We start from the raw sequence: 17,175 nt of genomic DNA, 5'->3' as shown, positions 1-17,175 counted from the left end.
AACACAACCAGTCCTTATAACACACCCACCCAAAGTTCAAACACAGCCACACCCACAAATGGACCAATAAAAAGGCCCAACACACACAAACCTTGATCCTTTGCAACAGATCCACTACTGCCAGACCACAGAGACAACGCACTGCACCATACTACATCCATCAATACACCTTACACTTGCACTCCTTCACACAACCACCATCACAAACACCCCCTCATCACACTCACACACACACACCTTCACAACCACACTCACACACCCACAACCATCCACATCCACACCCCCACAACCATCCACACCCACACCCCACACCATGCCCACTAACAAGAATCCAAAGTTCACAAAGGATGAGCTGGAGGTCCTTGTCGACGAAATCGTCAGAGTCGAGCCACAGCTCTTTGGAACATTGGTCAGACGGACCAGCATATCCGAAAAATCAGCCATGTGGCAGAGGATTGTCAATTCTGTGAATGCTGTTGGGGCCACCAGAAGGACCAGGCATGAGTGCCAAGCCAGGTGCTACGATCTGCGGAGGACGGTCCGCCGCAAAATGACGGACGATCACAACCAAGGGAACATCACTGGAGGAGGGCCGCCCCGCAGACGGGTACAGTACCATCCCTGGGAAGGTGATGACCACGCTGCCGCCGGTGGGAGTAGACGGAGTAGAAGGAGTCCCAGACCCTGGTGAGTACACAAACAACTCACTTCACATGGGGGGAACGCCACACACAACCAAAATCCCAATCATGCACGCAATCCCCCCAAAGCCAGCACCGGACACAACCACACTCCAAAAACACACACATGCCACTAGCGCCTCCATGCCCCATGCACCAAGCAAGGCCATGCCAAGTCACAGGCCACACAAAATACCAACACAAGACAGGATGTCCCTGATGCCGGGAGGGTGGGCCTCAAAACTAACATTGAGCAAATCAGAAGCACACAACAATGCCCTCAGCCCATATGGCCTAGGGCACAGCCATACAAACAGTGTGTCCCCACACAGTACTGTGTTGCCTGCAAATGGTGGCCGCGTTGCAGGATGACATGGGTATGAAGGCACAATTTGCACATAACAGCAGCTAATGAAGAAGCATCACTCTGAAAGAGTGTCAGCACACACCGCCACAGCAGCAGCGCAGACTCAGACACTCCGCCCAATGGGTGCCCGGATATTAGAAACAAACCCACATGAACAAGCCAATGGCCTTTGAAAGACCTGCAAACTGTGTGTGCCCAGGAAGCTGGGCAGAGGTGACAGAGGGTGACACACAGAGGGAGGGAGAGGGGGAGAGAGAGGGAGGGAGACAGAGGGGGACACAGGGAGACAGACAGAGGTAGGGAGGAGGGTGACAGAGGGAGGGAGAAAGGGAGATAGAGGGAGACAGACAGAGGGAGGAGGGTGACAGAGGGAGGGAGAAAGGGAGACAGAGGGAGACGGACAGAGGGAGGAGGCTGACAGAGGGAGGGAGAACGGGAGACAGAGGGAGACGGACAGAGGGAGGAGGCTGAGAGAGGGAGGGAGAAAGGGAGACAGAGGGAGACGGACAGAGGGAGGAGGCTGACAGAGGGAGGGAGAAAGGGAGACAGAGGGAGACGGACAGAGGGAGGAGGGTGACAGAGGGAGGGAGAAAGGGAGACAGAGGGAGACGGACAGAGGGAGGAGGGTGACAGAGGGAGGGAGAAAGGGAGACAGAGGGAGACGGACAGAGGGAGGAGGCTGACAGAGGGAGGGAGAAAGGGAGACAGAGGGAGACGGACAGAGGGAGGAGGCTGACAGAGGGAAGGAGAAAGGGAGACAGAGGGAGACGGACAGAGGGAGGAGGCTGACAGAGGGAGGGAGAAAGGGAGACAGAGGGAGACCAAATCACCCTTGGGTGGTGTGGCCATGTCCGCTTGTCAGCAGGTGGACTGTGTGCATGTAGACAAGGTTTGGCAGTGCGTGAACCCCCCCTTTTTCCTTTGATAAACACTGGGCCATGTGTCAATCTGTGCACGAGTACATCCGTGCTGCAGGCACAAACCTAACCTTACACCCAATATACCCACCCACTGTGTTTGTTAGAACCCTGTCACAAATGCTTAAGTTACCTACCTGCATTCTCAAATAGCATGGAAAAAACACCATTTGGCCACGTACAGTGCAACACGTAAGGCGGCTCTGCATGGCTTGCTACGCCCGCTCACTACACTGCTGACTGCATTCCAAAAAGATGCATCAACTAAGATTGTGTCACACATAGGTAAAGTGTCGAAAGCTGTGGCCAAGGGACATACCCATGCACAAGTGCACTGTGAGAGGAATGCAAGCCATATCCAACCACCCAGAGGAACTGTGCCAACTCAAAAATGAATGAAACATGGATGTCGCATGTAACACAATTAACACTGTCTCTCTCACACACAGGTCAACGTCGTCGATCTCCCCCCAACACTGGGGGGTAAGACTCACAGGACCAGGCTCTGCGTGAAGAGGACCCCACCGGCAGTGACGACTCTCACCACTCCGTGGATGACCCAGACCAACCTGGCCCCTCTGGTGTCCAACCACCTGCAGCACCTGCGTCAGGTACAACTGTGCCAACCACCGCCCCCATTCCTGCCACATCCCAGGAGACACCCAGGAGCCCTGCCCGCACACAACAACACAGCCAGTCTGTCCAGGAGGGACAAGGTTCTCCGGGCACCCAGGAGGAGGCAGGCGACACCGCAAATGCCATCCCTCAGGGGTCCCGGAGACCCGATGTGCCCACAACGTCAGGCCAGGCGCAAGTGGGCAGGGGTGGTGGGAGTGGATGAAGGCGGAGGCGCGAACCTGACCAGTTGGCTCAGGAACCGATAATGTCACACGTCAGCAACATCCTGGACACATACCGGCGTGACACCAGGGGCATGGTCCAGATTGCGTCCACCCTCACCGACATCAAGAGGACCCTCGAGGAGATGAAGACCCTGCAGGCCGAGCAACATGCCTGTCAACAGCGACACCAAGGACGGATGGAGGCAAGACAGGCTGAGCTCGTGGCGGTGCAAACGGACATGACCCGTGTACTCCGTCGGATTGCCGAAAACATGGGCAACCCTCCCTGTGCCACCAGGCGAAGAACATCACCACCCACTGGGAGGGATCAGGAGGAGGAGGATTCATCCGACGGAGCATCACAAGCATCGTCACGGCCTGCTTCTGAGGGTCCCCGCAGGAAGGTGGGTCGTCCACGCAAAAGACCGTGAGAGTCGGCGGAACATCACCATCTCCCAGGTCGCCTGGCACCTGGCTCTCTGGCCCAACAGCAGCACATCATCACGTGACATTCTCTGGCACATGGACTTGCTGGTCACTGTCTGACCAATGTTGACAAAGACTGTGGCATAGACTCTGATGACTGCCAATGGCAAGGATACCAACTCCCCCAGTGAACTTTGGATTCTACACTCCCGCCAAGCACCTCTTGTCATCCCCCAAACACGTACCCCACCACAAATAAAAATCATCACAATCACGAGATGATGCTGTCATTTTGCATTATTCCACTACATGTGTGTGTTGTAAAGTCAAACCATGCCTGATTTTAGAAGTAACTCCAACCATCCATACCCTGGGGTCTGAGTCTGGCACAGGACACACATGGGTCACAATGTATCATCCAATATAGACATGGAGCACCATACTCACCCGTGATGGGCCCAACCAGCTGAGGGGGTGCCCGCACAACTGTGCCTACAGACCTATTTAGAAGAGCAACAGTCATGCGCAGAGGTCAGGGATCATGTGGAGTGTCCTGGGGTGCTACTCCCAGGTATGTGTAGACAGGTGGCAGAACCATGTCCTGCATGCTTGAGTCAGGTGGATGTGGAGAATGGTGGGCCGGCCAAGGTTGGATGCATGGAGATGGCACAATGGGGTCTTGGATCACAGTGCCACAAGGTTGTGTTGTGGTTGTGGGCTGCATCCTGAGTGTGTGCGTGGATTGAGAAGGTCATCCTGCAGCTGGCAGTGATTCATTCCCCCCATCTCTGTTGGACGTTGATGTGGCCTGGTCGCCGGATGTAGAAGCAGAGCTGTGCAGATGCACCCTGGATGTGGACAAGTATCATGGGAGTTGTAACGCACATGTCCGTAGAGTGCAGGGTAGGATTAGACACGGATGTCGTAGTTGACCTGGGGGATGGTCTCTCTTGCCTTGAGGTGGATGAAACTGGGGATCTTGTGCATAATGCAGAGTGTGCTGCAGCATGAGGCACACATGCTGCTGATCAGCATAGCACATGTCAGCAAGCAATCCATGATGAACACCAGCTCGTTTGCGTGGACACTGGGTGCCCTTGCTGCAGGGCGTGCAGCAGCATGCGCCATGTCAAGAAAACAATGCCACAAGTTGCACACAAAGACAAGGATCTCAGGAAGGAACTATGCAAAAGGTGTATGTCAAGGAAGGAATGTCTGGTTCAACATGGCACACACACACACAATGGATGCACATGCAGCACAGTGGCCGTCGTGGAGACTGACATGCCACAATACCTACACAGCCATGGACATCATGCACAATACAGATTCTAATCCCTGACAAACAGCTTGCATCTTGCTACTCTACACATAGACTCATATGCACTATCTCTGATAACTATGCCAGACATGCCGCATGCACAGTGGCAACAGACCACCATTGACAGAGATGAGGTACCTTGGAGGCAGAGGGACACCTTTATTAGTCATGTGTGTCGGAATGCTAATGCAACTCTGTCAACACATACACAGGTCATGTGGATGAACCTGTGGGACCGACACTGGCACCCCCCTTTGCACCACAGATGCTGGAAATCCATAGAACTGGCACACAAGTGACGGGTTACAGGTAAACACCCCCTGCTGCTCGCGGAGAGGCTGCTATACACCATTGAGCCTCTAATGGGGAATTCACACACCATGTCAACCCGGTTCAACCCGTATGTTTCCGAGGGCAGTGTTATACACATTGATGGCTTCATCACAATCCACAATTCCATTACAGATGACTGTCACCAAGTCTGACCATCAATTCAGGTGAATTCAGCTCCATGTCATGTGCCCCATGGTGATTCTACATGTATGCAAAGTATCCAAACATGAACAGGAGCAGTGCACACACATTCAAAACAAATACCACACCCAAAAAGCCGTGCTGCATCCCTTACCCTAAGGAGATTTTCAAACTTGTCCGTGCATGTAACGCTGATTCAGCACATGTTGCTGTGTTCATGAGGAATAGCAGGAGCACAACAATGCCACCAGCAGACAGCATGCGCAAGTACCTGTGGATGAGAGACACACCAGAAGTCAGCCAAAAGAAGCACATCCGCATGCATGTGCATGTACTCGACACGTATAAGGTTGTCAACATGCTAGGTGACAATGATGACTCTGGAAAAGCATTCTTCTATTGCACCATCACTCGAGTGACACATCGAAACACACCTCTGACTCACTTGGCAGACATGCAGATGGACACACACATTGCAACACATGCCACACACGGCCCAATGCGTGCACACTCAGACACTGGAACTCACCACTAAGCAAAGAAGTTGCGTGTGAGCCGACTCCGGATGTCCTCTACCGCCTCCTCCTCCTCCACATCACTTGCCTCGTGACCAAGCCCTTCATCCTCCACGGGTGGATGGTCCTGCTCATCCGGATCCAGGATGAGTGGCACAGCTTTCTCCACTGCCATGTTGTGCAGCATGCAGCACACGAGGAAGATCTTGCAGACCTTCACCGGTGCATATGGGAGTGCGCCACCGGTCTTGTGGAGGCAACGGAATAGGCTCTTCAGGAGGCCAAACGACCTTGCCTGGTCCGCCCATGGGCGTTGTTGTAGCGGTGCTCGGCAGCCGTGCTGGGGTTGCGGAGAGGCGTGATCAGCCATGGCATGTTGGGATAGCCAGCGTCCCCTACATGGAAACATCATGGACAAAAGTGGGTCTGGAGAAGCAGTAAGACAGGAAGATGACGCTAAATACAGGACTGACAGAGTATACCCACCAACAATACATGCTCGTTCGTTGCGCAGCTGCAGCATCATTTCAGGCACCCTGCTACGCCTCATGATGTAGGCATCGTGTGCTGATCCTGGAAAACGAGCACAGACATGTGAAATCACCATGTTGGCAAGACACACCACAAGGGCATAAATGGAGTGGTAATGCTTGCGGTTCCTATACGCTACCTCCTGTGCCTGTGGTGGTACCAAAGCCACATGTGTTCCATCTATGGACCCAATGACATGGGGCATCCCTCCCAGGGCATAGAACTCACGCTTCACACCTGTCAACTGCTCAGGAGTTGGGAATTTAATGAACTCATCCAAGTGAACCAACATGGCCTCTAAAAAATCATGCAGAACACGGCTGAACATGGTTTGGGACATGCCAACAACATGAGCAATGGTATATTGAAAGGTACCCGTGGCAAAGAAATGTAGGGCTGCCATCACCTTCATCTTGGGTGTCAGTGCAGTAGGATACCTGTGTAGCGGTTGGAGGTGTGGTGCCAGCCGTGTCGTCAAGTCCTCAATCAACTGTTGGGGGAAGCGGTAGCGGCGTATACAGTCATGTTCCCTCAGGTCAGCCAAGTCCGGAATTGGTCGAGGGAGAGGCGGAGCCCTGCAGTAAATTTGAAGGGACAACGAAGAGTGAGTACAGTACACCACCAATGTCAATGTACTGAGCACATGTTCAACAGGCAATACACATATGCTACATACAGAGTCAGGTCTTTGCAATATGCCCTGGACACGTATGGCAGGCAGGTGACACTCCTACCAAGAGCCAGCTACAAACGTCGATTCTCAACCTCAATATGCCATGCCATGAAACTAGCTGTGGGCCAGTGTAAGTGAACAGGCAGACGCATTACAGGAGTTAGACATCCACATATGTGCAGAAGAAGGATGTTTATTGTACAGACAGGTTGCGGAACACTAGATGCACAGGTCACATGTCATAGAAAAAGGACAGACCACACACCTTGCCATGAAGGAGTACATGTCAAGACTGATCACACATACATTGAGAGTATGCAGATATGTCCTTGTTTTGAAACTCCGTGTCGATGCATACATACCTTACGTCGGATTACACATGTGGGCTGGTGTGCGTAACAGTGTGCCATGCCCATCTACACACAGACACATGTTGGTTGCAGCAACTGCAGATGCATTTGACCAAACACCTACAGCAAACCTATGGGAACACATGACACACACATGACATAGTTACAGCGTGCAACGCGGGCATTCACATGTCAGGTGTAATATTCCGTGTACCTGGCATCAGGGGACATTTGCGGGTGTCGGTGACTGTGCCATGCCAGTGATGCATGGCTCAACAAGTCTGTACTACATGCACACATGTCAAAGGAGTGAAGGGGATGTGTGGTACATAGTGCACCATCACACATGACATGTGTACAAAGCTCATCATACATTTATTTGCTTCACACCTCAGGAGTAATGTGCCACATCACAGCCTGACACACCTGTGCCCGACACATGTAGTACTGCACAGACAATGCCTTGATGTCCAGCCTTGGCCAAGTATGACAGCTCTATTCCTGTCTGTGTGCCGCCTGTCACCACTGTCAGGTGTGAAACGCACCGTACATGCGTGTGTAGGGTCCCTATCACTATGGAAGTGCTGGCGTATGCGTACACCATAGTGATACGGACCGTACACGCGTGTGTAGGGTCCCTATCACTATGGGAGTGCTGGCGTATGCATACGCCATAGTGATACGGACCGTACATGCGTGTGTAGGGTCCCTATCACTATGGGAGTGCTGGCGTATGCGTACGCCATAGTAATACGGACTGTACACGCGTGTGCACTCCCATAGTGATAGGGACCGTACACACCCCTGTACGGTCCGTTTCACTGCATTTGGGGTGCCCTAGGGCCGTGGAACGCACAGTACCTGTGTGTAAATATTGAAATAACATAGGGGACACATGAGGGACAAGTATAAGGGCCTAAATGCATGCTGGTTGTCATGGAGACCGAGTTTAAAGTTTGAATTTTTGCATCAGGTGGCCAGCAGAAGTCGGTTGGAAACAATATACTTTGTTGCAAAGTGGTTGTTGACTTGACATCATGCTCAATTTTTAAACCATGTGCAAAGCCACTCACTGGGGTAGGTTTAAAGGGATTGGAGGAAACGTAGGATGCTAATGTGACTGACCAATCACTCTGTACTCCTGTAAATGAAACATGCCAGCAAGGCAGATATAAGGCAGCCAGGTCCCATGAGAGAGCACTTGCCTGCACATCCTTGCAATCCACAACACTGCTGCTGCTCGTGATTCCTCTGGCACCATGTCCAGGTCTGTGGAGAGGCCCCAGCCATTCACCATGGAGGAGAATATGGCGTTGGTGGATGTGATCCTCCCACAGTACACCATGCTGTATGGTCGACCAGGGGAGCAGGTGAGTGCTGACTCCACTAGCTTAGACTGTGCCCCTTTTTTGTGACTGTGACTTCTGGCATTGTGTCCCTGTGTGACAGACATACAATGTTGTTTAGAGTGGGTCCCAGGGTGGGGAAGGCCTCATGTCTCCCATGCAGAGCATGCTGTAGTTCCTGTGTGCACTCCTCACTTGCATAGTGCTTACTGTGACAATCAATGCATGGTGCATGCCACATTCTGCCTGGCTACTCCTCCTGGGAATGTTGTTGCTACAGTCCTGATGTGATTCTGTGGTCCCCCCAGTCTGACAGGTGACAGTACCCATAGATGTGTGTTTGTTTAGTGTACCTGTGCTGTGAGTGTCCAAATTATGTGTTCGTCCCCTGGACATTGGTGTGTGTGTGTAAGTCCCCTGTCATGTGGGTGAGTGCATAGGGGGAGTGTTGCACACCAGCTGCATGAGGGATGGATATACCCTGCCCATGTGATGTGAGCAGGGAGCAGTGCTGTGTGACTGCCGTGCTGAGCCAGCCCCACACCTGTGACACCCCCCAGTCTAGTGGCACATGGGCAGAGTGATGTTTGTACCCGCAGTTGGCAATGGCAGGTGATTGTCCTGTGCCTGTGTGTGTGTCTATGTACTCTGCTGAGGTTGCGTCAGTGGCCTGGGGCATGTGACTGCTTTGAGGTGCTGTACATAATCCTGGTGTAGCTTGTGATGCACAGTGTGATTAAGGATCATTGATTGTGTGGCACCTCTCATGCCACCTGTGTACTTTCAATGCCACGTAGTGCATTTTGCCTTCCCCAGAGGATAATGTCCCTACGACAAAGGTGCAATGAGTTGCCTGCATACCATGGCCTGTTCAAACAAGACAAATTATTAATATGTGTGTCTCTGTGTCATTGCTCAGGTGTATTAAAGTATTCTCACTTTTGCATCCTCACAGGTAGGCGTCCATGCCAAGGGGGAGATATGGAAGCAAGCCGTCAGTGCCGTGAGGAAGACGGAGGGTAGGAAGCGGTGCCTAGCCCAGGTGAGGAAACGCTGGCAGGATATCCGGTGCTGGACGAGGAGGATCGCACGGGTCCTGCTGGGGGACTCACCTGAGAGCCACAAGAACCGTGGGCGCCGGCGTCTGACCCACATCCATAAGCGTGTGCTGGCGGTGGTCTTCCCCAACTTGGATAGGCGCTTACAGGAGAAGCAGCAGCAGGAAGGGGGTAGGTACATGTGTGTTTGTTGTGTGTCACCAGCTTTTGGAAGTGCGCAGTTGCATGGGTACACTACCAGGGTTTAAATCTGCAGTGCATAACCAGTTCCCCAAAGTAAACCGGTGCTGTTCTTCCTCCCTTCCCCTCCTTGCCATGTGTTCCCTGGTCTGTGTGTAGTCACTCTTGCACAAGGTAATCTAGGCTGACAGTTAATCCAAGTGCCCAATGCTTGCAGCATCATGTGTGGGGGTGGTGTGTAACAGGTTTTGGGACCTTGCCTGTGCCCTGGCCAGTTCAGTCATTGTGGGGTCCATGTCAGTTGGCACTGATGCTGAGTCCCGACATAGGAGTGTGTCTTAAAAGTGTACTGCCTTACAGCATGCATGTCCAATGTTGTGCCCTCTGACATGATGTGCATGAGTGGGAGTAATGCATAGTGCAGGGACGGTTGCTTCAGTTGCAGTCATATCCATCCAGGACCATGGAGGAGTGTGGCCACTACCGTGCCCTGGGGCACCTTTTCCTAGGTATCATGTGTGTCATCCAACAATGTGGACATTGTCTGTGTCTTCGGCATAGGTTGGGCTCTGTGGCATTGTACCCTGGTCTCATCTGTATTTACGTAAACTGTGCTACATGTGTCCACTGTACAGTGTGACCCAATTTTGCTTGTGCATACTCACAGTGGGAAGTGCCTGTGTGTCTTGGTACGACAATCTGATGATGGTTGATTGTCAATGATATATGTGGACAGGCGCACCAGGGGTAGTTTGTGTACAATCTGTATTTAGTGCAGGCCCTGTGTTTTTATCTCAGAGTAAGAGGTGTAAGTAGTACTTCCTCTGTCTCAATCACATTGTCTCAGGTAGGGGGTGGTTTGTGCGGGCAAGGCCTACATGTTCAAATCTGAAGTCTCCTTGCTAGGTCCGGCCTGTGTGTGATGTTTGTCTGGACATACACTCAAGGTGCAGTGACCCAGTCATGTTGGGCATGTTTTAATGTATTAGGTTTGCAGCATGTGCAAAAAGTTAATAGACATGGTTCCTGCTCATCCCTTTTTTGGCAACGCTGTGTGGTGCAGATGCTGTGCACGACTGTCTCCAGAGCCTGGCTCCTCTGTCCAATTTGATATCAAGTAATTTGCTGTTGTGTCATGCTCTCCATTGTTTCTCAGTGGCATGGTGGGTCAACCAGCTGCGTGTTGCAGGGCCTACATATATACCTTGTATTGTAGATGTTACTCATATTGCTTTTCAGGCTATGCACTGTGACCTATGTAGATTTGATTCATGTGACATATGTATACAGGTGTCTGATTATTTCCTGTCTCTTCACCTTGCCCACAGCATCGTCGGGGGACTCCGAGGGAGACACTGGCACGGACCGTGAGGAGGGAGCGAGCACCAGTGCCAGCAGTGCTGTCTTGTCTGGCGCATCGAGTGGCACGGAGGCCGAGGGGAGTGAGGCGGAGGACCTGCCCAGTCCCACCACCGACTATGAAGCTGACGGGTCCGAGGCTGAGCTCTCAGAGGGGGCGGAGGCTGCTCCCACAGCTGAAAGCAGCACTCCATCTCTACCCGCACCCTCCATTCCCATCACCGGCCTCCCACTTGCTCTGGTCCCTTCCTGCCGTGCTAGGTCACCACGTGTCTCCTTCTTGCCAGGCACCGCACCCCCTGCACTTGTCTCCACTGCTGCCGTGAATGCAGAGTCTGTGGACATCCTGCGCCAGTTGCAGGTTGGTCAGACTGCGATGCTTAATGTCCTCCATGGCCACACCCGAGTGCTCACCCAGATGGAGGCATACATGGAGGGCATCTCAGCTGCGCAGTCTGACCAACGCCAGTTGCTGAGGTCCATAGACTCGACACTGACTGCAGCAGTGGGTCTCCTGCAGCGCTACGTCCCCCCCACCCCTGCACCATCCACACTTCCCACTCCCATGCCTGTCCCAAGCACACCCAGACGTACCCATGCACGCACCCCACCAGACACAGGCATCACCCCACCAGGGAAGGCCAAGCGCACACCTCCTGTCACGCACACACAGGGTGAAGTAGGCACACCCACTGGGTCGGGGGGCAAACGGAAGACACGCAGCCACAGTGGGAGTCAACACTTCCTCCAAATCCACTCCCCTCAGCTCTCCTGGCCAAGATTCGAACAAAGAATCCTTCCTGGCCGCTCTGTCCCTGAGCCCCAGTGTGACACCACCCCGCAAGCGGTCAAAGGAGTCCCCGGTCAGGGTAGTTGAGTCCCCCCCTGTCCACACCCTCCCCCAGTAGCGCTGCGACCTATCCCTCCGACCCCCCCACCCCTCCTTGGGGCCTGTGGTTCCTTCGGGTGCAGGGGAGATGCTGGAGGACCTTGCAACCATGTGCAGCGCCATTCTCACCTCCACCTTTAGCGCTGCCCCACCCCCTGTAGTGGAGTCCTCCATCCCTGCCCCCACAACACCTACCCTTGCCCCTCCTGTCCCTGCGGTGCCTGGTCCTTGCCCCCCACATGATGCCCCCACCCTGTGGAAGCAAAGGAGGTATGAACTGTGCAGGCAAGCTAGGGGACACGTGTGCCTATGTGTCCCCCACCAGGAATTGGACTATGGATTGCCCTATGGGCCTTGTACATATTGAACTTTTAATAACCAATTTTTTTTCATGCTGAATAAAGCAATGTTTTTTTTCCTTTGAACACTACTGCTTTTCTGGTATTGCTGTTGGTGGTGTTGCTCCATGATTTGGGGTGGGGATAATGTGTTAGGTGTCTGGGAAATGTAGTAGTGTGTTGCTCATGGGGTGGACACTGGTATCTGTGTGCCATCACAAGGTATTTGCGAAATAACTTTGTTCATGTAAGCTCTTACTGCATGGTGACATTGTCCCAAGGTGTGTTCCTTCCTCTGTGGACCCTGACATCTTCCCTGCAGGGTGTTTCCTAAATGTTGTGCTGAGCTGTGTCTACATATCCTTGGTGTGTGACGGATCCGTTCAACTTTGCCCATGCATGCTGGACAATGTCTCCAACTGCATCATTAGTGGCATCCTTGGTGGTCACTGTACTTGTGTATGGAGTATATTGACATGACTTCATGTGGACATGTTCCCTTTTACACACTATGCATGTGTGTACTCCCAGCCTCGCACACATGTGTTACGTGTTCTGCAGGGTCTTTGTGCACCTGACTGACAATTGTGGGCATTGTATCTGTGGGTACTGCACCCTTTTCTTTCCATGGGCACTGCTGGGGGGACTCTGCATCCACCCCTCCTGTGTCTGGGCACTGCTGGGGGGACTCTGCACCCACCCCTCCTGTCTGGGCACTGCTGGGAGTGATAGGCACCCACCCCTCCTGTGTCTGGGCACTGCTGGGAGGACTCTGCACCCACCCCTCCTGTGTCTGGGCACTGCTGGGAGTGATAGGCACCCACCCCTCCTGTGTCTGGGCACTGCTGGGAGGACTCTGCACCCACCCCTCCTATGTCTGGGCACTGCTGGGGGGACTCTGCACCCACCCCTCCTATGTCTGGGCACTGCTGGGGGGACTCTGCACCCACCCCTCCTGTGTCTGGGCACTGCTGGGAGGACTCTGCACCCACCCCTGCTGTGTCTGGGCACTGCTGGGAGTGATAGGCACCCACCCCTCCTGTGTCTGGGTACTGCTGGGAGGACTCTGCACCCACCCCTCCTATGTCTGGGCACTGCTGGGGGGACTCTGCACCCACCCCTCCTATGTCTGGGCACTGCTGGGTGGACTCTGCACCCACCCCTCCTATGTCTGAGCACTGCTGGGAGTGATAGGCACCCACGCCTCCTGTGTCTGGCACTGCTGGGAGGACTCTGCACCCACCCCTCCTATGTCTGGGCACTGCTGGGAGTACTCTGCACCCACCCCTCTTATGTCTGGGCACTGCTGGGGGGACTCTGCACCCACCCCTCCTGTGTCTGGGCACTGCTGGGTGGACTCTGCACCCACCCCTCCTGTGTCTGGGCACTGCTGGGAGTGATAGGCACCCACCCCTCCTATGTCTGGGCACAGCTGGGAGGACTCTGCACCCACCCCTCCTATGTCTGGGCACTGCTGGGGGGACTCTGCACACACCCCTCCTATGTCTGGGCACTGCTGGGGGGACTCTGCACCCACCCCTTCTATGTCTGGGCACTGCTGGGAGTGATAGGCACCCACCCCTCCTGTGTCTGGGCACTGCTGGGAGGACTCTGCACCCACCCCTCCAATGTCTGGGCACTGCTGGGGGGACTCTGCACCAACCCCTCCTGTGTCTGGGTACTGCTGGGAGGACTCTGCACCCACCCCTCCTGTGTCTGGGCACTGCTGGGAGTGATAGGCACCCACCCCTCCTGTGTCGGGGGCCCTGCTGGGAGTGATAGGCACCCATCCCTCCTGTGTCTGGGCACTGCTGGGAGGACTCTGCACCCACCCCTCCTGTGTCTGGGCACTGCTGGGAGGACTCTGCACCCACCCCTCCTGTGTCTGGTCACTGCTGGGAGGACTCTGCACCCACCCCTCCTGTGTCTGGGCACTGTTGGGAGTGATAGGCACCCACCCCTCCTATGTCTTGGCACTGCTGGGAGGACTCTGCACCCACCCCTCCCGTGTCTGGGCACTGCTGGGAGTGATAGGCACCCACCCCTCCTGTGTCTGGGCACTGCTGGGAGGACTCTGCACCCACCCCTCCTATGTCTGGGCACTGCTGGGGGGACTCTGCACCCACCCCTCCTATGTCTGGGCACTGCTGGGGGGACTCTGCACCCACCCCTCCTATGTCTGGGCACTGCTGGGAGTGATAGGCACCCACCCCTCCTGTGTCTGGGCACTGCTGGGAGTGATAGGCACCCACCCCTCCTGTGTCTGGGCACTGCTGGGAGGACTCTGCACCCACCCCTCCTATGTCTGGGCACTGCTGGGGGGACTCTGCACCCACCCCCCCTATGTCTGGGCACTGCTGGGAGTGATAGGCACCCACCCCTCCTGTGTCTGGGCACTGCTGGGATTGATAGGCACCCACCCCTCCTATGTCTGGGCACTGCTGGGAGTGATAGGCACCCACCCCTCCTATGTCTGGCCATGTATGCTCGGGACATACACCGGTGGGGGTACGCTCCGAACATACACTGGTGGGGTGTGGGTACGCTCCATACATACACGGGTGGGGGTACGCTCCGTACATACCCGTACTCACGCTCTGCAGGCCTGGGTACGGCTTGTACCCATGCCTTTGGAACGTGGGTATGGTGCGTACCCCCATTGTTGGGGTGCCGTAGGGGTCCGCATCGTACCCAGGCCTTCTGAGCGTGGGTACGGGTCGTACCACGCGTACCCCTACGTCACTCCAACAATGGCGGTACGGCCCATGCCCACGCTCTTAAGGCCTGGGTACCGGACCCCAATGGGGTGCCGTAGGGGTACGCACCATACCCAGGCCTTCAGGGCTGGGTACGGGTCGTACCACGTGTACCCTACATCACCCCAACAATGCTGGTACGGCCCGTACCCAGGCCTTTAGAACGTGGGTACGGCCCGTACCGCCATTGTTGGGGTGACGTAGGGGTGGGCGTGATTTGACCCGTACCCACGCTCTTAAGGCCTGGGTACAGTGCGGACCCCCAATGGGGTGCCGTAGGGGTACGCACCGTACTCAGGCCTTCAGAGCGTGGGTACGGGTCGTACCACGCGTACCCCTACGTCACCCCAACAATGCTGGTACGGCCCGTACCCAGGCCTTTAGAACATGGGTACAGGCCGTACCGCCATTGTTGGGGTGACGTAGGGGTGGGCGTGGTACGACCCGTACCCACGCTCTTAAGGCGTGGGTACGGTACGTACCGGAATTGTTGTGTTGCCGGTTCGCATCAACATCCACTTCCGTTGTGGCGGACGCATGCGTTGCTGGACACGCCCCCACCCCCTCGAAGTGACCAGGCCCTGAAGGTCAGGTATGTCCAGGGCATGTATGATTTGTGACTTGGGTGGGGGTTATGTGTCCTGCCCCTGCCCCCCCTTTGCCCCTGGGTGTTGTTCTGACCTTCTGCGGCATCTGCATCGGTTCCTGTAGAGCAGGTGGGCTGCTATGAGGGCTGGGATGACACGTAGGTTCGGGTCCATGGCTGTCCGTCGCGTACAGGTGCTCCTTGTGCGCGTCGTCCTGATTTCCCGGCAGTTTTTGGCAGCCGGAAAATATAATCCGTGCGGGGTGACGTTGGTACGGATCGTACTTCCTGGTTCGTGAAACGCAGTCTGAACGCGTCCCGACGTCACGTCGGCGCTTTCCCGGATCACATTTGTATGTATATTTTCGTCGGTCGGTGTTTTGTACGATTCGTACGGAAATAGTGTTTCCATACGAATCGTACTTGCAATTTTGTAATGTTTTTTAACCGGGTACGAGTCGGACGGAGAAAATGCTCCGTCCGACGGTTCGTACCCGGTTTTTCCAGGATCGGAATCGGCACCCTAGTTGGAGATGCAATGCTCCTGAGAAATAAAACCAAAGTTTCGCAATTAACCTGAATGCTATTTCATTTACGCACTTTCACACAGAAAAATGTAGTACATTCAGACAGAATTCTGTCTTTCCCGAGAACAGCGAACAGTCTGTCCTACTACAGAATTATGACACTCGTTAATAAAGTAGCACTTCCCTCTACTTTATCCTTCTAGCAAGCTTAGGGAACACCTATTACCTTTCCAGTGATAAGAGTAATCAGAGCTCCTTTTGGACTCCTGGGGGCAGATTTATGTTGCACTTGCGGCACTTTTGCGCCGCCGTTGCGTCACTTTTGTGACGCAGCAGCGGCGCAAATCCTGCGCCATGGTGCGGGGCATTTACAAATGTGACGCATCTCCCAGATGCGTCACGTTGTAAAGCCCTGCACCACATGTAGGCGTTCCAGGGCAGGTGGGGGCGTTCCAGCGCAGGAACGCCTCCTAAAAGTGGCTGAGTGAAATCTACAAGATTTCACTCAGTCACTTTTAGGCCCATGCTGCGTCAAAACCCTGCGCCTGCTTGAAGCAGGCGTAAGGATTGACGCAGCATTGTACAGATAGGGCCCCCCAGATCATTGCTGGAGCTGCGTCGCGCTTGCGACGCAACTCCAGCAATGCGCCACTTTTCGGCACAGATGCGTCACGCATCTGTGCTGTTTTTGCCCCATGGTGCGCCGCATTATAAATGCGGCGCATCCATGGTGGCGCAGCTGTGGCGCATAATAACTAGCGCATCCCTGCTGATATGCAGGGATGCGCCATTCGTCATAAATCTGCCCCCAGGTACCTAAGACCAAAATTTCACAGGTGACCTTCGCTATCATGCACTTCTTTCATGCAGAAAATGTCTCTAATGGCAACACACGACGATGTTACCGAATCGAACCCAGACAATGCGTCGTGCAACTCCAATCTTCACACGTTTTCCCTGTGTACCTACAGGGCAACAACAATTCCGTCTTTCCCGAGAGCAGCGCTTACCTCTGCTCTACTAGGGAACCGTTACAAACT

This window comes from Triturus cristatus, chromosome 4_2, assembly GCF_964204655.1.
Source record: "Triturus cristatus chromosome 4_2, aTriCri1.1, whole genome shotgun sequence".
NCBI classification, from domain to species: Eukaryota; Metazoa; Chordata; class Amphibia; order Caudata; family Salamandridae; genus Triturus; species Triturus cristatus.
Note: the sequence above shows the minus strand (reverse complement) of the source record.